At 41.9% G+C, this 14,273-nt stretch overlaps 1 long non-coding RNA gene across 1 annotated transcript in view; it reads right to left on the bottom strand.

Moving 5' to 3' along the window:
• Positions 1–11,850, bottom strand: part of LOC145420158 (uncharacterized) — a 219,957-nt gene extending 208,107 nt beyond the window's left edge. The window contains exon 1 of the long non-coding RNA XR_013901467.1: positions 7,326–11,850. This is a non-coding gene — a long non-coding RNA (uncharacterized LOC145420158). The remainder of the gene's footprint in view (positions 1–7,325) is intronic.
• Positions 11,851–14,273: the final 2,423 nt, after the last annotated feature.

Raw genomic sequence — 14,273 nt, 5'->3', positions numbered from 1 at the left:
AACTCATCATCTGTATAAAAGACACCTGTCCACAGCCTCAAACAGTCAGACTCCAAACTCCGCCATGGCCAAGACCAAAGAGCTTTCGAAGGACACCAGGAAAAGTATTGTAGACCTGCACCAGACTGGGAAGAGTGAATCTACAATAGGCAAGCAGCTTGGTGTGAAAAAATCAACTGTGGGAGCAATCATCAGAAAATGGAAGACATACAAGACCACTGATAATCTCCCTCGATCTGGGGCTCCACGCAAGATCTCATCCCGTGGGGTCAAAATGATCATGAGAACGGTGAGCAAAGATCCCAGAACCACACGGGGGGACCTGGTGAATGACCTGCAGAGAGCTGGGACCAAAGTAACAAAGGTCACCATCAGTAACACACTACAACGGCAGGGAATCAAATCCCGCAGTGCCAGACGTGTTCCGCTGCTGAAGCCAGTGCATGTCCAGGCCCGTCTGAAGTTTGCCAGAGAGCACATGGATGATACAGCAGAGGATTGGGAGAATGTCATGTGGTCAGATGAAACCAAAGTAGAACTTTTTGGTATAAACTCAACTCGTCGTGTTTGGAGGAAGAAGAATACTGAGTTGCATCCCAAGAACACCATACCTACTGTGAAGCATGGGGGTGGAAACATCATGCTATGGGGCTGTTTTTCTGCCAAGGGGACAGGACGACTGATCCGTGTTAAGGACAGAATGAATGGGGCCATGTATCGTGAGATTTTGAGCCAAAACCTCCTTCCATCAGTGAGAACTTTGAAGATGAAACGAGGCTGGGTCTTCCAACATGACAATGATCCAAAACACACCGCCCGGGCAACAAAGGAGTGGCTCCGTAAGAAGCATTTGAAAGTCCTGGAGTGGCCTAGCCAGTCTCCAGACCTCAACCCCATAGAAAATCTGTGGCGGGAGTTGAAAGTCCGTGTTGCTCGGCGACAGCCCCAAAACATCACTGCTCTCGAGAAGATCTGCATGGATGAATGGGCCAAAATACCAGCTACTGTGTGTGCAAACCTGGTAAAGACCTATAGTAAACGTTTGACCTCTGTTATTGCCAACAAAGGTTATGTTACAAAGTATTGAGTTGTATTTTTGTTATTGACCAAATACTTATTTTCCACCCTGATTTACGAATAAATTCTTTACAAATCCTACCATGTGAATTCATGGATTTCACAGCCATCCTTCGGAGCAAGCTCATTTCTGCCGCTTGTATCCGCGATCCGCTTGTATCCCATGCTAACCCAAGAAACTAATGTTCCAAACTCATCTCCTACTCCCAGGGTGGCTGAGGCGCCGCGCAACCTTACCCACGTGCCTGAATTCCGGGTGGAGGCAGCGGTCACCCAGCCAGCACCTGTTCTAGTTCCAGCTACTAGGGTCAGGGCAGCTGTGGGCCAGTCATCTCTTGCACCCTTTTCTACATCTCGGGTGGGAGTGGCTGGCATCTGGTCTGACCCTGCATCCACTGGACTTTAAAAACACGTCTTAAAACCGATTTTTACTCTTTGGCTTATGACACAGTCTGACCCTGATTTCATTGTTTTAATCTAATGTGCTGATTTTATTGTTTTAAATGTGGTTTTTTGGGGTTTTCTTGGGTTGTTTTTTTATATATATATATATATATATATATTTTACTTATATTATTATTACTATTTTTCTCATTTTTTTAACATGCTCAGTGTATCATGTTTGGCATGTCAAGTGTACAGCACTTTGTGTTCAGCTGGTGGCTGATCTGAAAGCGCTATATAAATAAATTGCTTGCTTGCTTGCTTGCGGTGCCCAGGGTGAGGTCAGCCAGGGCGAAGCTAAGCTCCACACCCATACTAAGAACCCATGGGGGAGTGCTTGCTGCCTTGCAGGCGCCTGCACCTTCTTATGTTTCCGCTGGAGGGCCCGAGGAGCCCGTCCAGCCTCCTGCCACGTTAGCTGGAGGGCCTGAGGAGCCCGTCCAGCCCTTCGCCTCGCCTGCTGGAGGGCCCGAGGAGCCCGTCTAGTCCCACGCATTGTCTGCTGGAGAGCCTGAGGAGCCAGTCCAGTCCCACGCCTCATCTGCTGGAGGGTGTGATCAGGAGATATTTTATTTTGTATTCTCATAATCAGTTATCATTGATTAATCATTTACCATTGTTGAATCTGTTGACAGAATAATCTTTTAATTACATCTGTGTTACTCTGAGCAAATATTAATGCACACTGACTGTTTATTGAGGTTCTGTATCATTCTTGTTATCTGCTTAAGTTGTTGCACTTTAGTGCAGTCACACCGCTCAGACCCACCAGTCCTGTTGGGCCCAGGCCCGTCTGCGTTTAGTTCTGCACGTACGCCGGCCTGTAACCACATGCACGCACTTATGTAACACACGCACGTTCACCTACACACTTAGTAATAATAGGAGGGTCGTCTGAGGACAGTTTCTCTGATAGATACACTTTCACAAAATGCACAATGTAATACACACTTGTTTTTCTCTTAAGAGTAGCAGTTGATGTCTATATAAGGGAAAACTCTTTGATAGGCGGGGAATTGTTATCATTTGTGATCATTTCCAGTAAAGATCCAACTGTGATGTCATAATGGCAATATAAGGAGACGGGACGGTCCAGTTGACGAAGGATTGTATTGCAAATTGTCTTTCCCACACTGACTGCGCAAAGTGTGTAATAAAGATCACTATTTTTTGACACCTACTTCGGCCTGGGCTTGCTTTCTTCTCTTCCCTAAATCGAACGAACCATAACAAGGGCCCGAGCAGCCCATCTGGCCTCCTGCCTCGTCGGGGCCCGCCAAGCCACACTCATGACTGTCCCGTCACCGGCCACTTTCTGGGCTGTCAGCTGGGCATCATTGCCGTCCTGGACGGCCTCCTGAACTGCACCGCCGCTGCCTTCTGCACGGCCGGCCTCCTAATAGGAGATGGCGCGGCCTGTTGAGTTGCCTACCTCGTGGCCGGCCCCCTGAACCATTGACCTATGGACTGTTGTGCCCTCGACCTCCAGGGCGACCCCCTGATCCGCCTGACTTTGGACTCTTGTGCCATCGGCCTCCAGGTCGGCCACCTGAACTACTTCGCCATGAACTCCTTTTCTGCCCAGATCATGGTCGCCCTCCTGAAACAGGGTCTCGGACTCTTATGCAATTGTGTTTGGACTGAGTGCTTCGGATTCGTTGTTTTTTGTGGTTTTGTTTCAGTTCACTTTAGGGGGTTGACCAGGAAACCAGAGGTGGAGATAAACCGGAATCAGAATCAGAGATTCTGATTTATCTCAGAATCTAGTAGAGAGATCAATCAGTATAAAAATCAGAATCTCTGAATTTGAAAAGGGCCAAAGCTTTGATTCGAACCCGGGCGGCTTCTCTCAGCCAGCTTATCCCAGTGAGCTAAACCGGCGCCTTTGTATATGTGAAATTTTCTTTAAACGAACTATTAAAATACTACATAGAATGTAGTTAATCTTAATCAAGTACAAAACTATTTGTTATTTTGTCGTTGCTTCATCCGTGATGGATCTACTGTCAGTTTTAATAATTGCCATTAGTTAAGTTAATATTTTCAAAGGTGCAATTTCCTTGTGGTGATAGCTTCTGTGTTATAGCAACTCTAAAGAGCCAAAGTAAAAGTAAATTAAAGTATCCAGCCGTCCTCATCCTACTTTTCTGTGGATGGGAGCATGGTTCTGCAATCTCTGCGGATATGTAAATAGAAAATTGTCTATGCCACAATGCAGTGTCACTGGATGACAGAAGTGCAGAGTGAGAATGTACGGTTCTTGTGAGGCTTAAAATGCGAAAGCACAGATGCTTTGTCATCAAAGCCAAACTGTCTGTTTAGCTGGGCTATTATTTTTTTGTTCTTAATCACTGTCTACTGCTGCTAAAGATTTGCAATATCTTTAACCACCTTTTGCTTTGAGAGGTGTTTTTTATTTTTGTCTTTTTACTTTATCAACTCCAATTTGAAACTTAATGTAATTTAATATTTTTTAATATGTCTTTACAGAATGCTTCAACCAAACTAACACATTTTATTATAGGTGGGTTTGACACAGTCAAAAGGCCTGTAGCAGTTGGTGTGGTTATGCTGATAACTTATTTACTAGCTGTTACTGGCAGTTTGGTCAATATCATCTTCATTGTTTCTGACAAGCAGTTACATAAACCAATGTATCTTCTGATTTGCAATCTTGCCGTTGTTGACATACTGTATACCTCTAGTGCCACTCCAACAATGATCGCGGTTCTACTTGCTGGTGTTAATACCATATCATATGTGGAGTGTTTAATTCAAATGTGTGTTTTCCAGCTGGGATCAACAATGGAGATGTTTTCTTTAACAATTATGGCATTTGATCGATTAATAGCTATAATTTATCCTCTTCAGTACCATAGTTATTTAACAAATACACGTATAATGGTACTTACATACATTCTGTGGATTGTTGCCTCTAGTTTTTCGGCTTCTTTACCTGCAACAGTTGTCCCTCTCCCTCACTGCACCTTAAGGCTTAGGTACGCTTTCTGTGACGCTGCGTCTGTATTACGAACCACTTGTGTTGACCCAGAGAAATATTTCAATCAAGGTGCCAGTAGGTTATTTTTTCTGTTATTTTTCACATTCGTTTTCATTTGTCTTTCATACTGTGGGATCTTGTTTTTTGTGAAATTATCATCAAATAATGACAGAATGAAAATGGGAAGCACTCTTGTGAGTCACCTGATTTGTGTAATATGTTTATACTGTCCCATTTTTATCTTTGCTATTTTGACCAGGTTTGGTGTGGTATTAACTCTTGAAGAACGCCAAGGTTTATCAATTGGCACCATCCTCGGTCCATCTCTTGTAAATCCTTTTGTGTATTGTCTTAGGACAAAGGAAATTAAAAATAAGATTTTTAAGATACTTAGAAAGGCTAACAGAGCTCGTTAGAGTCTTGTGAACTGTGAGTACACTAACTTTTAAAATGGGCAGAAATGTTGGAATATTCATATGCATTTTTTAAACTTTGTCCTGGTCAGATTTGTGAACTTTTGAGTCCTGTTACACTTACAGTCATATTTAAAAAGTAGATTGAAGATGATTTTCTTCCACAAAAAAATTTTGAAACACAAAATGTTCCAATTCACTGTGGCACATTTGAGTTTTGGATTAAATGCACTGACAGCTCAAAGAGCTTACGATTCAAGTAGTGAACAGGCAATTTCTCTCATTTATTCTTTATCATGATTATTTGTTGTTGTTTGTGAGCGACACTGTTTGACACTAACAATTTATGAAGTAGTTACTGTGTTATTTTGAAACAAAATAATGTTTGTCATTAAATTCTGGAATGCCTGAGAAGAAAAGGTTAAAATGTTTTGGTTTTTTTTGTTGTTTTTTTTATAAGTGGGTGAATGACAACATTCTTAAAATAGTAGGGAATTGACCAGATAACAAGCAAGCAAGCAATTTATTTATATAGCACTTTCAGATCAGCCCCCAGCTGAACACAAAGTGTTGCTCACTTGACATGCCAGAAATGATACATTGAACATGTTAAAAAATAAGATCTAAAAAAAATATATATTTTTTTAAAATAATAAAAAAAATAAGATGATTATTAAAATGACATTTAAAATAATAAAATTAGCACAAATAGCAAAAACAATAATAAAATAGTATAAAAATGATGAAGAGAATAACATTTAAAACAATAAAAGCAGGGTCAGACTGTGTCATAGGCCAAGGAATAAAAATGGGTTTTAAGACTTGTTTTAAAAGTGGACAGTGAAGGGGCCTCTCTAATGTGACAGAAAAGATTGTTCCACAGATTAGGAGCAGCAATAGAGAAGGCCCTGTCCCCTCTGAGCTTTCTCTTGGACCTGGGTACCTCCAGGAGCAACTCGTCAGCTGACCTGAGAGACCTGGGGGGTGAGTGAGGATGTAGAAGCTCAGAGAGGTAAGTTGGGGCAAGACCGTTTAAACATTTAAAAACAAACATGAGAATTTTAAAATTAACTCGAAGATATACAGGCAACCAATGGAGTGAAGCCGGGATGGGAGTTATGTGCTCTCTTTTACGAGTTCTGGTTAAAAGTCGTGCAGCAGCATTTTGGACCAGCTGCAGACGAGAGAGAAGATGCTGACTAACTCCAAAATACAGTGCATTACAGTAATCTAAACGAGACGAAATAAAAGCATGGATTACCGTTTCAAGCTGCGGCCTGGATAAAATCGGTCTTATCTTTGCCAAGCGCCTTAAATGATAAAAACTGGACTTGACAGTAGCCCTAATTTGACCGTCTAATTTAAAATCACTGTCCATCTTAAAACCCAGGTTTGTAACAGATTTAAAATACTCTGCCAGGGGTCCCAAATCAATAGCGGAGTGTTCACAAGGTCCACTAGGACCAAACAGAATCACCTCAGTTTTGCTTGAATTACATCTTAGAAAGTTTAGGGACATCCAAGATTTAATGTCTTCTAGACATGCTAGAAGTGGCTTGATAGAGAAGGCCTTTTTCTGCTTCAGAGGCAGATAAATCTGACAGTTTCTTCCCTCCCCATCCTCAGCTGCCTCCCTATTCCCGCTCTACCGCACCCACCCACACACGCAGGGCTTGGGGTGCAGGGGAGGCACTCCCCCTCTGTCCCCTTCTGGCCGCCTGTGCCTCAATTTTATTCTGCAATCTAGACATCCACATTACTCACACTCTCACATAACACATACATACATATAGGGCCTTGGGGGTGGGCACGTTTTACAGCATCCAGAGGATGGTCGGTGTATTCCAACCCACCTCTGGCGCTGGTGCCCTACCCTCAATTTTAAATGCATATAGACACTAAGGGTTTTGGCAAGGAGCCTTGATGCTCTCTGAGAGGAAGCAAGTACCATGCTCTCCTGAGTTTTAAATGCACTTTAGAACAGCACACAGCAACACTACATATGAGAGGGCGTAGGGAGGTTTGAGGTCTTCACTCACCCCGGTTCTGTTAGCCGTCAGGGCTGGGGGGCTGGGAGAAGGTGCTGGCCGTCAGATAGGCAAGGCAAGGCAAGTTTATTTGTATAGCACAATTCAACAACAAGGTAATTCAAAGTGCTTTACAGAGACATTAGAAACAAAAACAAATAAAAAGCATGATTTAAAATTGATTAAGACAAGCAAACAAACTAATTAACAAACAAACAAACAAAACAGTATATAAAATCAAAACAGATAAAATCAGAACAGTAGATAAAATCAGTAGTTAAAATGTAAGTTTTGAAATTTAAGCTTAAAAGTGTGGATTTGGTGCTTTATTCAAATGCAGCTGAGAATAGGTGAGTCTTCAACCTGGATTTAAATAAACTGAGTGTTTCAGCTGATCTGAGGCTTTCTGGGAGTTTGTTCCAGATATAAGGAGCATAAAAGCTGAATGCAGCTTCTCCGTGTCTGGTTCTGACTCTGGGAACTGTTGAAATCTCCCAATTCTTTGAATCTTTGGGCTGAAGGAAGGACAATACTCGGTGTATTTATGCTCAATCAACAATCATTTATTTCCATACAATTCAACACTTAAGAGCATAAGGACCATCATGATGGGGAGACATGCCTGAAGAGGGTCACAGCAAGTCTCAAAATGGTGACGGGTTGCTCAGCTTTTTATAGTCTCTAGTGGCCCCCATCTAGTCGTAAAAGCCAAAACATCACATTCTTTCTCTGTTACAGCGCCTAAGTTATGACCTCGGCAGTTGTTTCTCTGCTTTCTGTAAGGTGGGGGTATGGAATGTGGTCTGTCTATCTCCCCTGTCTTAGACACAGAGTCTCCTTCTCTTCATGATTCAACAATAGAACATGTCAAGAAAACAGTGTAACACATTCCCAGCAGATCAAGGATACAGAGTGATGCACATTTATCTAATGAATATGTTCTGTTAACGCAAAAGTATAATGAGAACTAAACTACATACAGCTCACACACTCTATATTAAAGGGTATAATATGATCTACAGCAGTATTCTAATTCAACTACTTTGATTACATATATAAGGTAACATATGATAACAGAATAATATCACAATTCCCCCTTTGATCTCTTTTCTTCAAAGAGATCACTTACAACATACACTCCAGCATTGGAAGGTCCAGTTCTTCTTGGTCCTGAGGCCCTCTGTCCCCCTTTAACGGGTGGACCATATGTGGGATGACCTCTGTGTTCACGCAGTTCAGATGCAAGCAAAGTTAGATTTACGACCATAACAGCAGTTACAGATGACACTCCCATCACTCCCCAATTCTCCCACAGCTTTATTTTGGTGCTCCAGTTTTCCACCCCCTTTTTTAATGCCCCCTTATACCTTTCAAATGTACTTAGACTAGAACCTCTGTCTAAGGAGCTTTTAACCTTTATTTTTATTGCTGCAGCTACCAGTGTCTTCCAGTTGGGTGATTCTCAGCTTCTTTCTTCGACCTCCGGGGTTAGACCACCCTTTAGTCATTGCACAGTTCTGGGGATTATTCTGCCCCGATTTCAAACAAAGATCTGTGTGTTTTGGGATCACCGCCGTGTCCCCCTTTTTGCCAAGAGCCTCTTGAACCTCGTTGGTCTGGTGTCCCTGGTTTTCGCCAACCCCTTCATGGTTATTGCTGTGTTTATGGGATCCATCTTCTCAAGGAGCTCAAACGCCATGACACTTGACCCCAGTTGCTGTCTCGGCAGTCCCTACATCTGTCTCTGCTGTGAAGGGTCCTCACATCTCCGTGTCCCCGTCTGGTGTCTGTTCCTTTCTCTGCAAGAGACAGAAAACCAAAACACCTCTCTCCCTAGCCTTGATAATCTAATATTGTTATCCATTATTGTTCTAATGATTCAAATTTGGTTTAAAATATTATGTTCAGGACTCTCTGACCCAGGGACTTATTCTAATCATAATCTATGTGTGTGTAAAAGAAATCACAAATTAATGAACCATTTCTAAGTCTAACACATTATATGCTTAAGTTTTGCCATACCTAAATTATTAAACACACAAATAAAGTCATCAGATGTTCATAAAACCATTGTTTGATGTTCGGACTCAACTTCCCCCTTTTTGACACACTCCCATGTGTCAATTCATTGGAGCTAGACAATTAAAAGAGAAGGTTAGTGACATCATATCTCAGAAAGTATCAGAAATTCTTCTCTCGAGTACCGTTGCTCCAGCCTTGTCATCCCAGAGGATCCTCAATCCCGGAAATTTCCCTTCTCCTCATGTAATGAAGTCTGTCATCCTTCCATGCCCTGGTAACTGGTCCATCCAGAGCTGTAACATTTTGAAATGTACATACAACAAGCCAAACCACACCTTGGTCACACCAACCCTTTTCTGCCCTGAAGATGTCCAACGCCATCTTAGTCTGGACCAGGGTTGTAATAGTTTTGCAATTTTCATTAGTTTTAATTTTTTTTTTAGCTTCGACTTCAGATTTTCAATTTTATATCAGTTTTAATCAGTTTTTACCAATTGTTTGCTAGTTTAGTTTGGTTTTGATTAGTTTCAGTTATAGTTTTAGTTGTGTCTGCAATAATTAAGTGTAGCAAAATCCCAGTCCCATCATATCAGTCATGCTCTTGTGCTTATCCTTGGGTATTGTGACTATTAACTCTTGCAGCACCGGGTGCTCCTAATTTTGGTTCAAGTGAATTTATAAACTTTGTGAAGGGAATTGACTCTGCACACTGGAATAAACATAATCAACATGATTCACATTTTACTGCGTGTTATTTCACCATCTTATTGATTCAAATGCTCCATCCTTATGTGGTTTGCGACATTATGTTTATCCACTCTGTCTCTAAATGTTTGAAGAATCTTCAAGTTTGGGGTCAAATTTTAAGAATTTGACCATAAGTGAAAGTTATGGTGTCATCACCCCCTTAGGGGCTTACCTTTCCCAGTTTTGATGATATTCCTCCCTATTCTTTGCAAATACCCCCTGTTGGTGGCGAGAAACTGTTGCTGTGGTCAAGTGGGTGCTGTAAAAACAAAAGCTCAGGACAGAACAGTTATCAGTCATGTACTTCATACAAAATTAGCATATATTGAATTCCATATTGATCCTCTGGGTGTAATGGTACATTTTAATTTGAATTTATCCAAACTAAACACAATAGGTTTTTCTTTCTTTACTTTGCTCTTGTTCTTTTTCAGTACCACATCCTATCAAATGTCCCTGTCAATTATATTCTACATTTAATAACTCACTATTTCAAGTGAGAACCTAAATCACGTGGACCAATGTTTGTTATTGCATATCTCTATTCTGAACGTGGCAAGCCATTCATAGGTATTGTTAAGGTTTTTGGCGATTTTCCTCTATACAATTTAATTGACTTTTTTACAGTGGCCTGCTATGGTTAATAGTAACATATTCCAGTCATGAGTGATATCAATAATTTTCTCCACTGTAGCATTTGGCATTCCCAATAATATAACATGATACCTTAATCAAAACACAGCTAATATAGCACAGTTTTCTTAATGCAAACATCAGTAACTCAGACTCAGCAACCAAAGTGTTAAGTCTGCAGTTCATACTTATGTGAAGCTACCGTCTCCTCCTCCAGTCTCTCTTATCCTCCTGCTCCTGCAAAAACAAAACAAAGCGAAGCATCCACCCTTCTCTTGTCCGCTGGGTGAATTGTTTATTGGCATTTACTTATCCGAAAGTGGGTGCAGTCATTGTCTCAGTATCAAGTCAGTCAAAACTTTTAGTCTTCAGTCCATCACAGTCCAGTCACATGCATACCTCCACACACATTCATACCAGATGTTGCTGATAATGGAGTCTCCCGTGCGACTTATTCGAGCCTCCATCACCAGCAAGATGACGTCATCATTTTAAAGGAAAACAATTCCTTGTTGTTTTTTGGGCCGGATTGACTCGGTGCAATCCTTTTAGACTCAGAACTTCTCAGTGTTCCCTATAAGTGAATTTCTCCCAAGCCAATTACAATCATGGAGAAGCACACTTTGCAACTGTTTACAGTAATAATATTTTATAGCGCTTTAAATCTCAATCTTTCAGGCCTGGTTTAAAGAGCTGATTGTTAAATCATGAACTCACAAAATATCACCATATCACCACCGGTGGATCACACCTCTCATTTGTTTTTCCTCAGTGCACTGTAACAAAAACGAAAACATCACACCTCTCATTTGTTTTTCCTCAGTGCACTGTAACAAAAATGAAAACAGACATAACCAAAAAAATACTACTCAAATAACACAACCTAGGGCCCGTTGCAGACATGTCCAAGCATAAAACTATCCCTCTCTCGCTTACGAGAAAGAACACAAGCCAAAGCTCACTGATAACATCAAGCTAGCGCTAAGCAAAGCCACAAAATCAACCAGAAATTCACAGGAACGTTTTGCTTCCTGCCGGGACAATATTGTGTGGGAATGAGAAACTCAGGTGCCGTAACACCTTTTGTTCCTCCTTGAATTAAATCTCAATCACAGAAAATGCCGTACTCCAACCTAAACTTACACTATTAATTCATCATTTTTCACTCTGTGCCACTGTTCCTCATCAGGGCTGTGTGAGGCACAGCAAAGAATTCAGTCAAGGCCTTGAGCCATAAACAGACATCACGCACAGACATTGTTTTCATAACCAAACCGTTTTAGACCTTATTCCTAAAATCTACATAAATGCTCTCTGGGTGACATATAACACATTCTAAGTAATCAATGGCTCCTCATAAAAATTATGCATTGGGATGTTTGTGTGCAGCATTTTGCATATCAGCATAAGCAACGCATTCTTCATTGCACCAGCGTGTATGTGTGTGCGTGCATCACTCTTCATTGCACAAGCGTGTGCATGTGTATGTGTGGATCACTTCTCAGTAAATCAGCATTCCAATGTGTGTGTGTGTGTGTATGTGTGTGTGTGTCATTTCTCACTCACTCAACGAGTGCACGTGTTCATGTGTGTATTTCACTTCATTCTGAATCTGTGTGTTTGTAGACGTGTGTGTGTGTGTGTGTGTGTGTGTGTGTGTGTGTGTGTGTGTGTGTGTGTGTGTGTGGGTGTTTGTGTTCATCACTTTCCTGTTCTGGTGTTCTGGGTAAACCACGGCCTGAAGCGTGCCCTGGGGTCCTGCCCTCCTCCTTTTCAGTTTGTTTGCGACCATTGCTGCTGCTGCTGCTCAAAGTTCAGTCCGTCCTGGTTCTGACCCCAATTGGGGCAGTCCTTTCTCCAGTGTCCATGCTCACTGGAGGTGAAACCTGCATCTTCTCCTGTGTTTTTTGTCCATTCTGAGGTGCCTTCTGACCTCAGTTACTCCTCCTGTCTCGGTCACGCCCTTTTTCGCCGCCCGATCATCCGTGTTGGTCCATCACTGTCCTGCACAGTGTGAATGCAAAGTTATCAAGGTCAGCATTCTTTCGCTCGGCCTTACTTTTCATTCGGGCTTGGCGGGCGTCTCGTCACAGCTCTGTCAGCTGACGCAGTTTGGGAATTTCCCCCCGTGTAGTGAAACGGGCTTTAGGTTTAGTGCTCTCCGTCTCTGCTGCATGAGATCGCTTTCCTGCAGCACTGTTGACTTTTCAGGTCGTTGTTGTGGGTCCAGCTGTTGCAGCATTTGGTCAGTGTCATGTATGGGGGAGAGCAGGAGTCCAGTCCGCCTCGGCTTTCAGGGCGGCAAAGCAGCCTGTAATTAAACATAAAGAGAAAAAACAAAAACAAAACAAAACAAAAACAAACAAAAACAAACGAACAGGAAAATGATGTTGTGTTGGCTGTTCTTCAGAGAGGGGAGAAACAACGGGGCCAAGCCCTGTGTCAGCCTTCTCTCCCCCCTTTTTTTGTTTTTTCTCTCCCGATATAATCAACTCATAACCCACCAAGCTGACAGGACAACACAGGTACATGTTAAAATTCTTAAGATCATGTTTAAAAGCCCAAAGAGAAATTTTCTTTCATTCAGTAATCACTTGTATCAATCAATCAGCAGAAAACATGTCACAATTTGAATCTTTTAACCACTAAATTTGTCGTGTCTTCACTGGTTGGTCAGACCAGTGTCTTTTTCTTTGAAGTTAAATTATTGTCCTGCAACCCAGAGAGTTTATTTGTCAGTAATGTATTTATCCTTTAACAACAGGTGTATGTTAAGTTTCGCTGCTTTAGCCTTGCTGGAAAATCTTCACGTGTTCATGAATGTAAGCTGTTTCTTCATTGCGTGTGTGTGGATTTGTAGGCAGGCAGGTTAATTTTATCTTTTTCTCAAACTAGGCGTTACCTTAAAAGGAGCCTTTCTCTCAGATTTCTCTGCTTGTGTGTGTTTTTGTTTCACCTTTTTGTTGTGATGCTCCGGACGCCTTCCCAACCTCCACAAGTCCGTTGGCCCCAATTTTATGTGTTAAAACTTCTCTTAATTCCTCCTCTAATTCTCTCCTTGCTGCTGTGTTTTTCACAGCTGCTGATTCTTACTGAGTGTGGCTCCCATTACTTATAATTTTGCTTCGGCCGCTGTGCTTGTGGGGGCAGTTGGTCCAGGTCCGCAGCTTCCTGTATTAACACACTAAGAGATTTATTTAATTTCATTTTCATCACTGTTAAACAGATAAGCAGGCAACACGCCTACCTTGACAACGTCATAATTCTCCACTACACACCTCTTACTATCTCTCTTTTTTATTTTTATTTTTTTATTTTTATTACACCACAGAGTAATACACCCAATTATGCCCGTCTATCTCTATGTGGCTCCAAATTCCCTCTTTATTTAATTTCACACTCGTCAGGGGACAGGCACACAACAATTTCAAACCACTGAAACGAGGAATTCAACCTTTTTATATTTCTTTACTAATCTAGACTCAACCTTTGTTCGCAAAATGTGTCTTGTTCTAGTCCGGAATAAATGTGAACCCGTGATTACGCGGTCGTTCCAGGGTTATTCCGTAGCTAAGCGGGAGTCCTAAGTTCCCAAGTCGCCACCTCGGCACTTAACCTGCCTGCACGTCTACAGACAGGGGGGTTGCCAAACCATGAACAAAATTAGTTTCCACAGGTACACTAGACATCAACCTTTGATCCTAAAATGTGTCTTTGCTCTAATGTCCTCCTATTCAAACACATCAACCGTCACTGTCACTGTGTTCACACTTCACACTCACTGAAAACACACTCAGAGCGCGCCTCACCCACAGCCAGAGCGCGCCTTACACACACAGCGCGTTTCACCATCAGTGAGACACACAGAGAGCGTTCCTCATCAGCGGAAGATTACACAGAAACTTCTGA

This window comes from Astatotilapia calliptera, chromosome 14 (genome assembly GCF_964374335.1).
Source record: "Astatotilapia calliptera chromosome 14, fAstCal68.1, whole genome shotgun sequence".
Classification (NCBI taxonomy): Eukaryota; Metazoa; Chordata; class Actinopteri; order Cichliformes; family Cichlidae; genus Astatotilapia; species Astatotilapia calliptera.
The sequence above is the reverse complement of the archived record's forward strand: the minus strand, read 5'-3'. Positions and strand labels throughout refer to the sequence as shown.